Source organism: Montipora foliosa, unplaced genomic scaffold (assembly GCF_036669935.1).
Source record: "Montipora foliosa isolate CH-2021 unplaced genomic scaffold, ASM3666993v2 scaffold_459, whole genome shotgun sequence".
Taxonomy (NCBI): Eukaryota; Metazoa; Cnidaria; class Anthozoa; order Scleractinia; family Acroporidae; genus Montipora; species Montipora foliosa.
Genome location: NW_027179766.1, coordinates 507,501 through 520,000, shown reverse-complemented (window position 1 = coordinate 520,000; position 12,500 = coordinate 507,501). Strand labels below are relative to the sequence as shown.

Sequence of the window (12,500 nt, the reverse complement as noted above, 5' to 3'; positions counted from 1 at the left end):
TAATCCATCAACACAGGATCCCTCTTCCTAGATATCCTCATAGTATGACATTTAGTCACATTAAACTGCATTTGCCATTTCTTGCTCCAAGATACTAATTTGTCAATATCATTCTCAGAGGTGCCAACCTATGGAGATCTAAAATCTGGAGATTTTTTCCAGGTTCAGAGTCGTTTTTATCCGGGAGATTTAATGACCCGAAATTTGCGGAGCGTAATGGCTGAGATCTCGCCGACACGAGTGGTCTATCCAGACAATTGGCAAGTCAAATTTATTTTAAAATTATTTTTATTTCTATGTTGTCTTTTGGGGGGTCCGTGGAGGGGGTCCGTCGGGGTAGTCCGTGAACCGGTCCGTATAGTAGTCCGTGGACCCGGTCCGTATGGGGGTCCATGGACCGGGGGTCAGTATTTTCGGGTCACCCAAGGCAGGGGGGTTGAAATATGATATGATGCGGGCATGTGTGAGATAATACAAACAAGGGAAGTGTGGTTGCCCGCTATGTGTTTGCTGAACTAAAAAGGAAGGAAAGACACAAATGAATCTTAAAATAACTTGGCCATATATATATAGGTATATAGTTTCGTGTAGTTTGTAGATGGATTGAGTAATTTACCGGTTGATTGAATTGTGGCTTATAGGAGTTGATTGACAACAAAGATGACCATGACCTTGGCAGTGTAGGTGAACACACCGCTGGTAGCAATACAAGTCTGGCAGAGGTATTTAACCGTAGTTAAATACTTTTCTTGATAATCCTTACGTTGTCCCCTTTATGATGAATTGCCAGGAAGAAAGTGCTACAATTATAAGCAAAGCAGTTCCCATCGGAATTCAAGACAATGCAACTTTTGTCTTGAGCCTTGATACACTGGAACACAGAAAAGATTTGTTCTCAGATAAAAATGGGTCATGGGTCATGACAGGATGTAAGGCCAAGTTCTACACCATCATAAGGGATGAAGGGGGCAAAGTGGCTGAACTTAAAAAGCTCAACAGTCAAGAAAGTGCCGACGTTGCAGTGAGAAGAAGAACGTACACATGTTCCTCCTACACGTCATATCACAAGACAATTGTGTCCATCGAATTTGGTAAAGCTATTGAAAAATGGTTCCCACTCGTGCTTCTCATTTACAATTTTGATGGTCAGCCCACAAGATTTAAGATCAAGAAGCATGGTAATCGAACCTCATCCAATATGGCACACATCCGATCCAAAGAGAGCACCAAGCTTAAAGTTGCAGATAAAGCTGTTGAATTTGGTCCAACGAGGGCATTGTTCTTAACAAGAAAGGAAGCTGGTGGTATGTGTGGTGCCGATAGCATTAGTTCGCTCCCACGCAACGTGAAACAGGTTGGATACCTAACTCGAAAACCATCTGAAAGAGTAAACAAGGACCCACTTGCATCAGTCCTAGAACTGCAGAAGACAACTTTTGCTGGCTTTATCCGTCAAGTAGTCTGTAATGATCTTCCCACGGTCATGTTATTCACTGATCAACAGTTGGACAATATTGTGAAGTTTTGCTGTCACGACAGGGTAAACCAAGTCTCTGAACTTGGAGATGACGTAGCATTTCAACTTGGTCCATTCTATGTGCTTGTAACAAGTTTTAAGAATACAGTTCTTCGAGTAAAGGGAGAAAACAGCCACCCCTCCTTTTTAGGCCCTGTCATGATCTGCATGACTAGAGACGAATCCACGTACCTCTCATTTATCCATTGCCTTATCCGTGAAAATCCTGGTCTTAATGAATTCCTTCGTGCCACAGGCACTGATGATGAACGAGCGTTAACGAATGCCCTCGCGGCCGGTTTCAGGAATGAAACACCTTTGCTTTGTTACATTCATAGCCAAAGAAATATCAAGGAGAAATGTACAAGGCTCGGTCTCTCCTCAGCACTAGTGTCCCGTATTTGCCAGGATCTCTTCAAAGCAAAAAGTGGATTAAATTGGTCAAGTTCACTAGAAGAGTTTAACAAGAATGCAACAGCACTCATGGAAGGGTGGGACACTCTAGAAAGGTCCGAGAAATCTGGCCCACCAGCCTTTACACAGTATTTTCGCACCCACAAGCTTAATGACACGCGCACAAAGACGGCTGCATTTGTTCTGAAAGACCTTGGCTTGGGAAACAAGCCATATGAACAGAACATGCTTGAGTCAGTAAATGATATGATGAAAGATTGGACGAAGTTCATTCCCCAGGACATGGACAGACTCATTATAAACCTATACGACTTTGTGCAGTCATTCGATCAAGAGGAAGAAATGGCATGGTTTCAGTTGTCCGACAAGTGGGAGGTCTGCCACCAGTTTCAGCAACACTTACTGACAAAGAGTCATGCAGAGATGACCCAAGAAGAGCGAAAGGCTTTTCTCAAAAGGGCTAGCAATGTTTGCCCCGATCCAGAAGCATACAAGAGGTGCTGCAATTTTAAGGTCACACCATTGTCACGTTCCTCATCTCATCCCTCTATAAGGCAAGCAGCGTCTGATCTCAGCGACCTTTCACAGCTGAGTGGCCACTTTTCCAAAGAGGAACAATCGAGTCTGCTGGAAAAAGCCAAGACTGTGCTGTGCAATGACCAGTTCCGCCAGGGTTTCAAGGATAGTGTGTACTTTGTGGACAGTGGAGGACCCCTTTCTCACCGGTTTCAGTGCTTTAAGAGTGGAAAATGTACTTGTGATTGTAATTTCTTTGGGCGAAACAACCTTTGCGATCATTGCCTGTCTATTGCCATCCATCTTAACTGTGTGGCAAACGTTGTGGAGGCCTACCAAGGCCGAAGTCTCAGCCGGATATCAGCAGCTTCTACTCCAAAAAATGTTGGTGGGAAAGCTCCATCTCACAAGCGGCATTTACCTGCAACGGAAGTAGCAGTCCACCATTCAGATACAGATGCAGATGCACAGAATACAGAAGCAAATTTTCAAGCTGAAATTCTCAATCCAATAACTCTTGTTATAAGAAGAGCAGCTAGACCAGTGGATCCCCCACCCTCTGGGCCTTTGGTTGTTAAAAAGATTGCCGGTAACATCAAGAAGTGTGCTGGCTGCTGGAAAGCTGTAAATCTACTGTTGTGGGATTCCAGAGCCCCGATGATAAGCTGTATTGTTTTGCTAGATTTGAGCGCTATAATTTTTTCAACAAGGAAACGAATGCTTGGCAGTTGGTAACATCGACGAGGCACTACCACTTAAACCCTGTGTGCACAAAGGTGTCTTCAAAAATAATATCTGATCATAGTCTCATCGTCACTAGTAGCCTGCGTCAACTGGTTATGGAGAGATTCCAGTGTAATTTAGATTTGTAAGTGTCTGTCATTTCCTTGAATGAGGTTATCAGGGTTCGTACACTCATTTCAAGAAACTAAATTGTATGTTCCCTTCATCCTCTTCCCTGAAGGTTTGCTTTTTAGTGGAACTACCTTGCATGCCTTTAAAGCTAAAGATGGCAACTGAAAATTGCCTAGCAAACAGAAATCAAAGAGAAAGACATTCTATATCCCGAACGTCCCTTCTTAGAGGTTGTCAAAATCAAATTATTTTGAAGTTTTCTATGAATTGGAGTATTATAAATCCTCTTGGGTTTGTCCTGAGACAGCCCTATTAAACGGTTTAAAGTACGAGCCTTGAATTGACAGTTAGCTATCATTCATTTTATCTGAATTTGAGATCGTCTTTGCTTTAGTTGGGCAAACAGCGTGCACAAAAGAAACGTTTAAGGCTAGAAGTGATTTGGAAATGTTTACATACGAAACGTTCATGTATGAACATTGCAGTTTTAAACATTGTGTTAGAGTTAGTTACAAATTATTGAGATTTAGCTTAATTTATATTTGTTTTCAAATTCCAACTACGGCAGAGATCACATGTAACCTTTAGCATTGCAGAGAATGTTTGTTGGTTGGCTACTACTTTAGATCAAACTAGAAGTTTGTTTTTTTTTAACACAGTTTATATTTCCTACCTTACACTGTATGCACAGTGGAGTACCAGTGTTAGAGTAGAGGAGAAATGGTGCATGTGTTGGGAGGTATTCTTAACACGAAACTGTTGAGTTCTAACAAATATTTAATGCAAGAGGCTTTGAAACACACCGGCTAAAAGGCTTCTTCATTAATAAATAATATATATGACACCAGTTATTAAATTGAGTTCATCCTATAAAACGTCATCCAGTCTACTTTTCTCAAATAACTTAACAGTTAGTTCTTTTCTACTTTCCACCGACAAAGTATTATCCTAGCAGCAATCTGAAAACTCTTTCAATGTTGTCTTTCGTTGTCATACTCCAGACCGATCCGCCATACAATGACTAGCCTGCGATCAGGCCCTCCCTTCCTCCCTACGTTTCATCTCGGACCCTCCCTAAAGAAAAGGTCGCCTGGTCGCAGGTTATACAATAACTACATGCATTTATAGGCTTTATCGTGACGTTTTAAAATTTGACTCTTTCATTAATCTTAAAGCCTTGTCTGTCATAATTCTCAGGATTTCTGTACAGCCCCATACATTAATTATCCATGTATTACTTCCTCACAAACAAAGAACAGGCGTGAACAAGAAAATGCATGCATAACTATTGTATAGGGCTGTCAGGAAATCTTGCCCTTCCTTTAAACAGTATAATATGCGTGTACTTCAAATTCTATTCAAACATATTAAGGAAAAAGGTCTAAATAGGAAGTCAACTCGCCGCTCCACTAAAAATTGGATGTTAACGTAACCAGATCACAATGAGCACAATTTTAACTATAAAGTCAACTCACTTCATTACTTGACAGTATTTCATACACCTCCACATTTCTGCTGAAGCAACAAAAAGCTATTACAGGAATCTGTTCTAACTGCAAACAAATGCAGATGGACAAGACAAACAAAACAATACGAGTGATTCATGTTACCAGTCATCCATGGCTTCCTCGAGAAACGTAGCGCGGTTGCTTTCCATTTCGTGGAGCCTGGAACGAGTTCGTGAACCCGCGGGAGAATGAGCCGAACAAAAATGGTGGAAGGAACAAGGAACCTCATTATCGGTCTTTTTCGAAGTACTCCGGTCCACAATGAAGGGATTAATACAACTTGCGCCCGAGCCTGAGCCTTAGTCTTTAAATTTGCGGCGTACAACGGTTAAGATTTCGCCGACATGAGTGATCTATCCAGACTACCGGTAAGTCAAATCTTTAGGTGTTATTTATATTTTAAATTTGTTTTTATTTCCATGTTGTTTTTGGGGGGCTCCGCGGAGGGGGTCCGTCGGGGTAGTCTGTGGACCGGTTCGTATAGTAGTCCGTGGACCCGGTCCGTATGGGGGTCCATGGACCGGGGGTCAGTGTTGTCGGGTCACCCATAAATAATAAAAACATGGGAGGGGCCAAAACTGTGCCCTGTGGTACTCCTAGCTGAAATGTCCCTAACCAAACTAGAACCTTCAGTATCCACCCCAACACGCTGAAATGATCTCTCTGTAAGCCACGAATTAATCCAAGCAAGAGTTTTTCCCTGAATCCCATAATAATTCATTTTGAGAGTAATCTCTGGTGGGGAACCTTATCAAAGGCCTTGCTGAAGTCAAAAATCTGTAGATCAACTTCAGATCCCTCATCCAAATTCTTTGCTAGGTCTTCAACAGTGAGCAGGAGTTGCGTTTCGCACGAATGGTTCTTTCTAAAGCCATGTTGTTTTGAATACAAGATGTTATTATGCTCCAAATGCTGCATAATGTTCCGATAGATGACATGCTCCATCACTTCAGGAGTACCCAACGACTATTTTTGACAAAATTGTTCATTTAATGTTGCAGCAACTATTAGAATGTTTCTACATGTACGTCAATCTTCGTTAATATTTAACGATCCTGAGAAAAAAATACCCACTCTTCTGACTGCCAGCGAGCAAGAGTTTCAGGAAATAAAACTCCCAGCCAGCCATCGTGTGAGACGGCTTTTAACCAGCCAGCATATTTTAAAATGCGAAATGACACATATTGCCAGCCAGCGCATAACGTTTGCCAGTGAGCGGTGGCGTACGTTATGAGCCAGCCAGCAAGGTTTCAACATCAATAGTAATAAATAATTACATAATAAATGAAAATTAATAGTAATAAAGATTAATAATATTAATAATAACAACAATAATAGTAATAATAATAATAATAATAACAATAATAATAAGCTGTACTTACAGTTTCTCGAAATAGAGGTGCTCGCTAAAATGTAAACTTGGGAAGTAGTTGCAGGGCGATGAAGATGACACGTAAACAAATAACAACGCAATGAACACAGAGTCAAAATGTTAGTATACTTTCTTTTTCCAGTGGTGTTGCACTATAACAACTCGGCATTTAAGGACATTCGCGCGAAAATTAATGTTGCTGTTTCAATCAAATGGAAACCCTCTCCTTTTCGCGAAACGTAACGACGCTGACGATGAGGTGGTAATCACATGCCAAAAATGCAGGGTCAATTAATCCTTTTCGCGAAACGTAACGATGCTGACGATAAGGCGGTAATCTCATGCCAAGAATGCACAGTCAATTAATCTTTTTCGCGGCGAAAAGTAACGATGAGGAGGTAATCACATGCCAAGAATGCACAGTCAATTAATCTCTTTCGCGAGAGGTAACGATGAGAAGGTAATAACAAGCCAAGAATGCCAGTCAGCCATGGTCGTACATGGTCAGACAATCACCGCAAAAGTTTCACACCAGAACTGGTGCAAAGTTTCATAGCAAAAGCCATGGTCGTATGTGGTCAGACAATCACCGCAAAAGTTTCACAACAGAACTGGTGCAAAGTTTCACAGCAAAAGCCATGGTCGTGGGTGGTCAGACAATCACTGCAAAAGTTTCACACCAGAGCTGGTGCAACGTTTCATAGCAAAAGCCATGGTCGTATGTGGTCAGACAATCACCGCAAAAGTTTCACAGCAGAACTGGTGCAAAGTTTCACAGCAAAAGCCATGGTCGTGGGTGGTCAGACAATCACTGCAAAAGTTTCACACCAGAACTGGTGCAAAGTTTTAGTAAGATTGAGAGATAGATCGCTCATTTTAACCAACTGCAAAGTACAAATTTTCTTTGGAGTTAGTTGGGATGTTAGCTTACAAACAAAAATTGACAGGAAACAAATGTCAGTTTTCGTTTTGTCAATTGTAAGAAAATTCTAAATTTGTCCGCTACCGGACAGGCCCTTAACGTACTTTTTTTCTGAAAAGAGATTTGTTGCAAGCATTTGCTCTGAATGACAGACGACCAAGGCTGACCACGACAACGATTGTCTCAAGACGTAGTCTACGACAATCACCGCAAACGTTTCACACCAGAACTAGTGCAAAGTTTCACAGCAAAAGACATGGTCCTATGTGGTCAGACAATCACCGCAAACGTTTCACACCAGAACTGGTGCAAAGTTTCACAGCAAAAGCCATGGTCGTATGTGGTCAGACAATCACCGCAAACGTTTCACACCAGAACTGGTGCAAAGTTTCACAGCAAAAGCCATGGTCGTATGTGGTCAGACAATCACCGCAAACGTTTCACACCAGAACTAGTGCAAAGTTTCACAGCAAAAGACGTGGTCGTATGTGGTCAGACAATCACCGCAAACGTTTCACACCAGAGCTGGTGCAAAGTTTCTCAGAAAAAGCCATGGTCGTGTGTGGTCAGACAATCACCGCAAAAGTTTCACACCAGAACTGGTGGAAAGTTTCACAGAGACAGCCATGGTCGTGTGTGGTCAGACAATCACCGCAAAAGTTTCACACCAGAACTGGTGCAAAGTTTCACAGCAAAAGCCATGGTTGTGTGTCGTCAGACAATCACCGCAAAAGTTTCACACCAGAACTGGTGCAAAGTTCTCAGCAAAAGACATGGTCTTGTGTCGTCAGACAATCACCGCAAAAGTATTACACCAGAACTGGTGCAAAGTTTTACAGCAAAAGCCATGGTCGTATGTGGTCAGACAATCACCGCAAAAGTTTCACACCAGAACTGGTGCAAAGTTTCACAGCAAAAGACATGGTCGTGTGTCGTCAGACAATCACCTCAAAAGTATTACACCATAACTGGTGTAAAGTTTCACAGCAAAAGCCATGGTCGTATGTGGTCAGACAATCACCGCAAAAGTTTCACACCAGAACTGGTGCAAAGTTTTACAGCAAAAGACATGGTCGTATGTGGTCAGACAATCACCGCAAAAGTTTCACACCAGAACTGGTGCAAAGTTTCACAGCAAAAGCCATGGTCGTACGTCTTGAGACAATCGTTGTCGTGGTCAGCCTTGGTCGTCTGTCATTCAGAGCAAATGCTTGCAACAAATCTCTTTTCAGAAAAAAGTACGTTAAGGTCCTGTCCAGTAGCGGACAAATTTAGAATTTTCTTACAATTGACAAAACGAAAACCGACATTTGTTTCCTGTCAATTTTTGTTTGTAAGCTTACATCCCAACTAAAGACAGACTGTAAAGAAAATTTGTACTTTGCAGTTGGTTAAAATGAGCGATCTTTCTCTCAACCTTACTCTGAGAAAAATAAATATTCCTCTACAACAGAATATTGACAAAAAAAACACTTCAATAGTTTGTCCAGTTTTGCCTTTTGTCGACAGTGTTTTTGAAAAAATTCTTCATCCGGAACTTTGTGAAGACGCGACAGACCATGCGCATTTGAGCGTTGGTGATGACAGAATCTTTGTCAAAACAAAGAAGTCTTACGCTATCGCGAATAGGGCCAAAAAAGGAATATATAACAATTATTCCATGAGCCCGAGTTGGATATGAAGTGATAAAATAACCAACGAGCGCGTAGCGCGAGTTGGTTATAATCACTTCATATCCTGACAAGGGCGAATGAAATAATTGCTTTTAGTAAATTCTCAAACCGGGTTTTGCCGCCGATTTTTATTTCCACAATTTTGCAAAGTGTCCGGAAAGAGGATCTTGGCGCACTATTTTCCATATGACGTAAAACTTCGACTATTGGCTCATAGTCGGAGTTTTTTTAGCAAATCAAAAAGCTGGAAATGCAATAGTCGGAGCTGCAAATTTACTAAATAGATTTAGCCAAGCCTAAAAGCGGAGCTCCCGGCTTGTTTGTTTCTACTGGCTGTAGGATTAGTGAAAATAAGAGGCTTTAGAACTGTCCGCCCTTTTTAATTATGCAACATTTTCTTCGCTGCCTAACTAGTGAATTCCACGGTTAATTACACCTGAAAAACCGACTGATCGCATGAATCACGAAGGGATGAGTGTGATATCGGTTTTCCAGCGCAATCTACTGTCGAATTCACCAGTTAGGCAATTAATTTTTCTTGAATCGCAAGAGTTTTAAAAGAAAAGAAACAAATCCTCAGCAAGCGAACGGATAAGGAAAGAAGCCATTTGAGAGTCGACTGTCAAACGCCAGCGAATAGGAATCACGCTAAAATTAGAAATCACAGAAGTGCTATAGCTGGTGATGTGACAGATCGTCTTTCTCGGTTCAAGGTCAAACAAGGAGTTTTATTGATGTACTCTATTTATTCCACTTTATCTCTGAAAACGAGATCATTTACAATTCGATGTATTTCATTGAAACACGCCACCTTGGCTTAGAACCAGAATCGGCTAGAAAGGACACACTTCAAACAAGATCTCCAAAAAATTACCTGTACGTGCTCTAAACAAACTTCTGAAGACATAAGCTGGTGATATTTCTCCTTGTACTTTTACGAGAACTCATTGCAAATTACATGTTTAGAACATAAGTGCAAAATTCTTGTCACTGTCGAGGCACATCAAAAACAGTTAGGCAAGCGGAGTAAAAAAACTTCTTGTTCGCTCGCATTTTAAGGCCAAACAAACCAGCAACAGATTGACTATTTCTGTCCAAAAAGAGTACAGATGATTGTTATTTAATTCCAGTTAACAATAAAAATTCGAGTGTCATTCCTGAACAATGGAAAAAACGACTAAACCACTAAAACTGCAATTCACAGTAAAAAGCAGCCCTAAACAAATTAAAAATAAACACTCAGCTTTAAGTTTATATCCCTCCAATGCTTGACTTGAATAACTACAGCTATATTATGTTAAAACTGGACTGAAACCAGCGAAAAATGCAAGAAAAATATATTTTCCAAACCGTACCTGAACACGAAAAGCATGGACTGTCAAGAGCCTTGCTGACGTAGCATGGCTGTGTAGCCGCGTCGAGACACAGAAGGAGCGCGAAAAATTAAGCCTCGTTCAGGTGTGCGTTTGAGTGTTTGACCTGGCTTGACAACAACCAGTCCCGGGTCAGCGGTCAATGTAAAAAAAACAGCTGACCTCGATAAAGTCTAACTTGAGCCTGCGATATGGTCACGTGATACTGGTCAGCAGATACCTTGTTTTGACAGGTGTCAATTCACCATAACATTGATGTCCAATAAAATTTGTCCAATATCAAAGATGTATGCTGTAAACTAGCTATAGTGTAAACTGGGGTATTGCCCCTCGATGAGCTCTAAACTTGAGCCCGTAACATGGTTACGTGATACTGGTCACATTGGCATACATGGAGGGGTGGCCGGACGGACGTACGTACGGACGTTCATGACGTCATGGCTATAAAACCAAATTTTCTCATGATGGGTTACCATATTTTCTTAGCTATGGTGCGGCGCGCTCGGAGCTGCAATAAAATAACGATCTTAATTTCCTAACGTAACCAAAACCTTGAAAACATTGCTTGCACTGCCCCAAATGGCCGGGAGATGTTGCTTCAGTGCATTTTTTTTAAATTGAAAACTTTCTCTGATTAAAAGGTTCTAAAAAACGCTGAGCTTTCGATCGCCAGTCTGCAATCTTTAAAAAGTGAGGTGTAAAAGGCGAAGGTAAAAATATATATGTACAAAAAGGTGAGAGAAAATAACGAACGAATATAAATAAATACAAGAAATACTTGTGATGGATAAAATAACAATAAAATTGAATATTGTCTTGGCAGCTGCTTAGAATTATTGTCCGCCTGGCTAGTAATTGCATTTTGCCAGGATTCCAGCGTTTTTCATACGCGTGAATTGCCTCTGTCGATGACGCGTGCATTTTCAAAATCAATAGTGTGGCCTTCGAGCCACGCATGGCTGGCAACATTGGAACCACTTTTAAAAACTTTGGTGTTTCGTATATGCGTTCCTTTTTTCTAGTGTGTAAGCATCTATCCGTTTCTCCAATGTAATTCCATGTGCAGTCCGCACAGGGGATTTTATAGACAACGTTTGTTTGCCGATCTGTTGGAGGTCTTGATTTGGGAGACGCAAATTCCTGTTGTTGTTTATATTTGTTCGTTACTTTCTCACCTTTTTGTACATATATATTTTTACCTTCGCTTTTTACACCTCACGTTTTGAAGATTGCAGACTGGCAATCGAAAGCTCAGTGTTTTTTAAAATCTTTTAACCAGAGAACGTTTGCAATTTTTTCAATTATGCCCCCTGGTTACTGATCGATTTTTATTTTTTATCTTTTATTTTTTTAATTGTACGGTTAAGTCAGAAATCTGTGAAAGATCATATCCAGAGCGCTTGGAACAATAAACAATCAGAGTGGCAGATCCGCGAAGTCATAAACGGAAACGTTTATAAAACGTGACATTTCATGAAAAGAGCCCTCGTTGGCCTTTTGCAGAGGCAGATACAAACGTCGGACCGGATCAACTGACTCGGACCGCCACTCCACGTCGGATCAACTCGAACCGACCCGGATCAGAAAACATAAGAAAGAAAACCGAAAACTAAATTCCAAAATTCCCGAGATCAGAGGGACAAACTTGTAATAAGGTTCACTCCATTACAACTGATCATAAACAAACTTAAGATGAAATTAGTGTAAACGAACAATCGCTCTTTATCCCTCAGTTCAGCTACATGGCTACGTGGCGATCTCAAATACAATTCACGGCACAGTCCACCTCAGCGAGCGTTGAAATGCCACATTTCAAGGCGAAAAGTTGCTCTAGCCTTATGTAACAGTGAAAATGGACTCTCGATTTCGATGGAAAATTCGGTCTAGTACGCGTAAGAAGAACAAACATAAAATTCTCTTACCGTTTGCGATCTTTAAAGATCAAAAAGATATCTGGCCAGTAGCTCAACGCCTTCAAAATGACCGCAATTGAACGACGTTTCCCGCCGCCCCGATCTACAGGATCTAAAGGAAGAGTGCATTTAAACAAACCTTAGTTTTCGATTTCTTCCCCTAAAACAACGTAACAATTTTTTTAGCTTCTTGTCCTCTAGATCTATGAAGCAAAACCTTAGGCTAAATGAGACATGTTCAGTATATTAAAATAGAGACCATTTTTAAACAGTTCCAACGGAAAATTCCAGCTTACCCAATTACAAACATACAGATTGGACATATGAAATAAGATTTGTTCTGCTAATGTTGTGCATTATTCAACGGAAAGACTGTGCTTCTTCTATCGGCAGAGAACTGTTTGGAAAAGAACATTTCCAGAGGCGTTTCCTACAGTG

General features: G+C 41.0%; 1 protein-coding gene and 1 pseudogene across 1 annotated transcript in view; one reads left to right on the top strand and one right to left on the bottom strand.

Moving 5' to 3' along the window:
• LOC137989469 (uncharacterized) overlaps positions 1-1,358 on the top strand; it is a 1,398-nt pseudogene extending 40 nt beyond the window's left edge.
• The window catches only part of LOC137989442 (lactadherin-like), a 433,868-nt gene that overhangs the window by 33,649 nt on the left and 387,719 nt on the right, over positions 1-12,500 (bottom strand). The window lies entirely within an intron of this gene.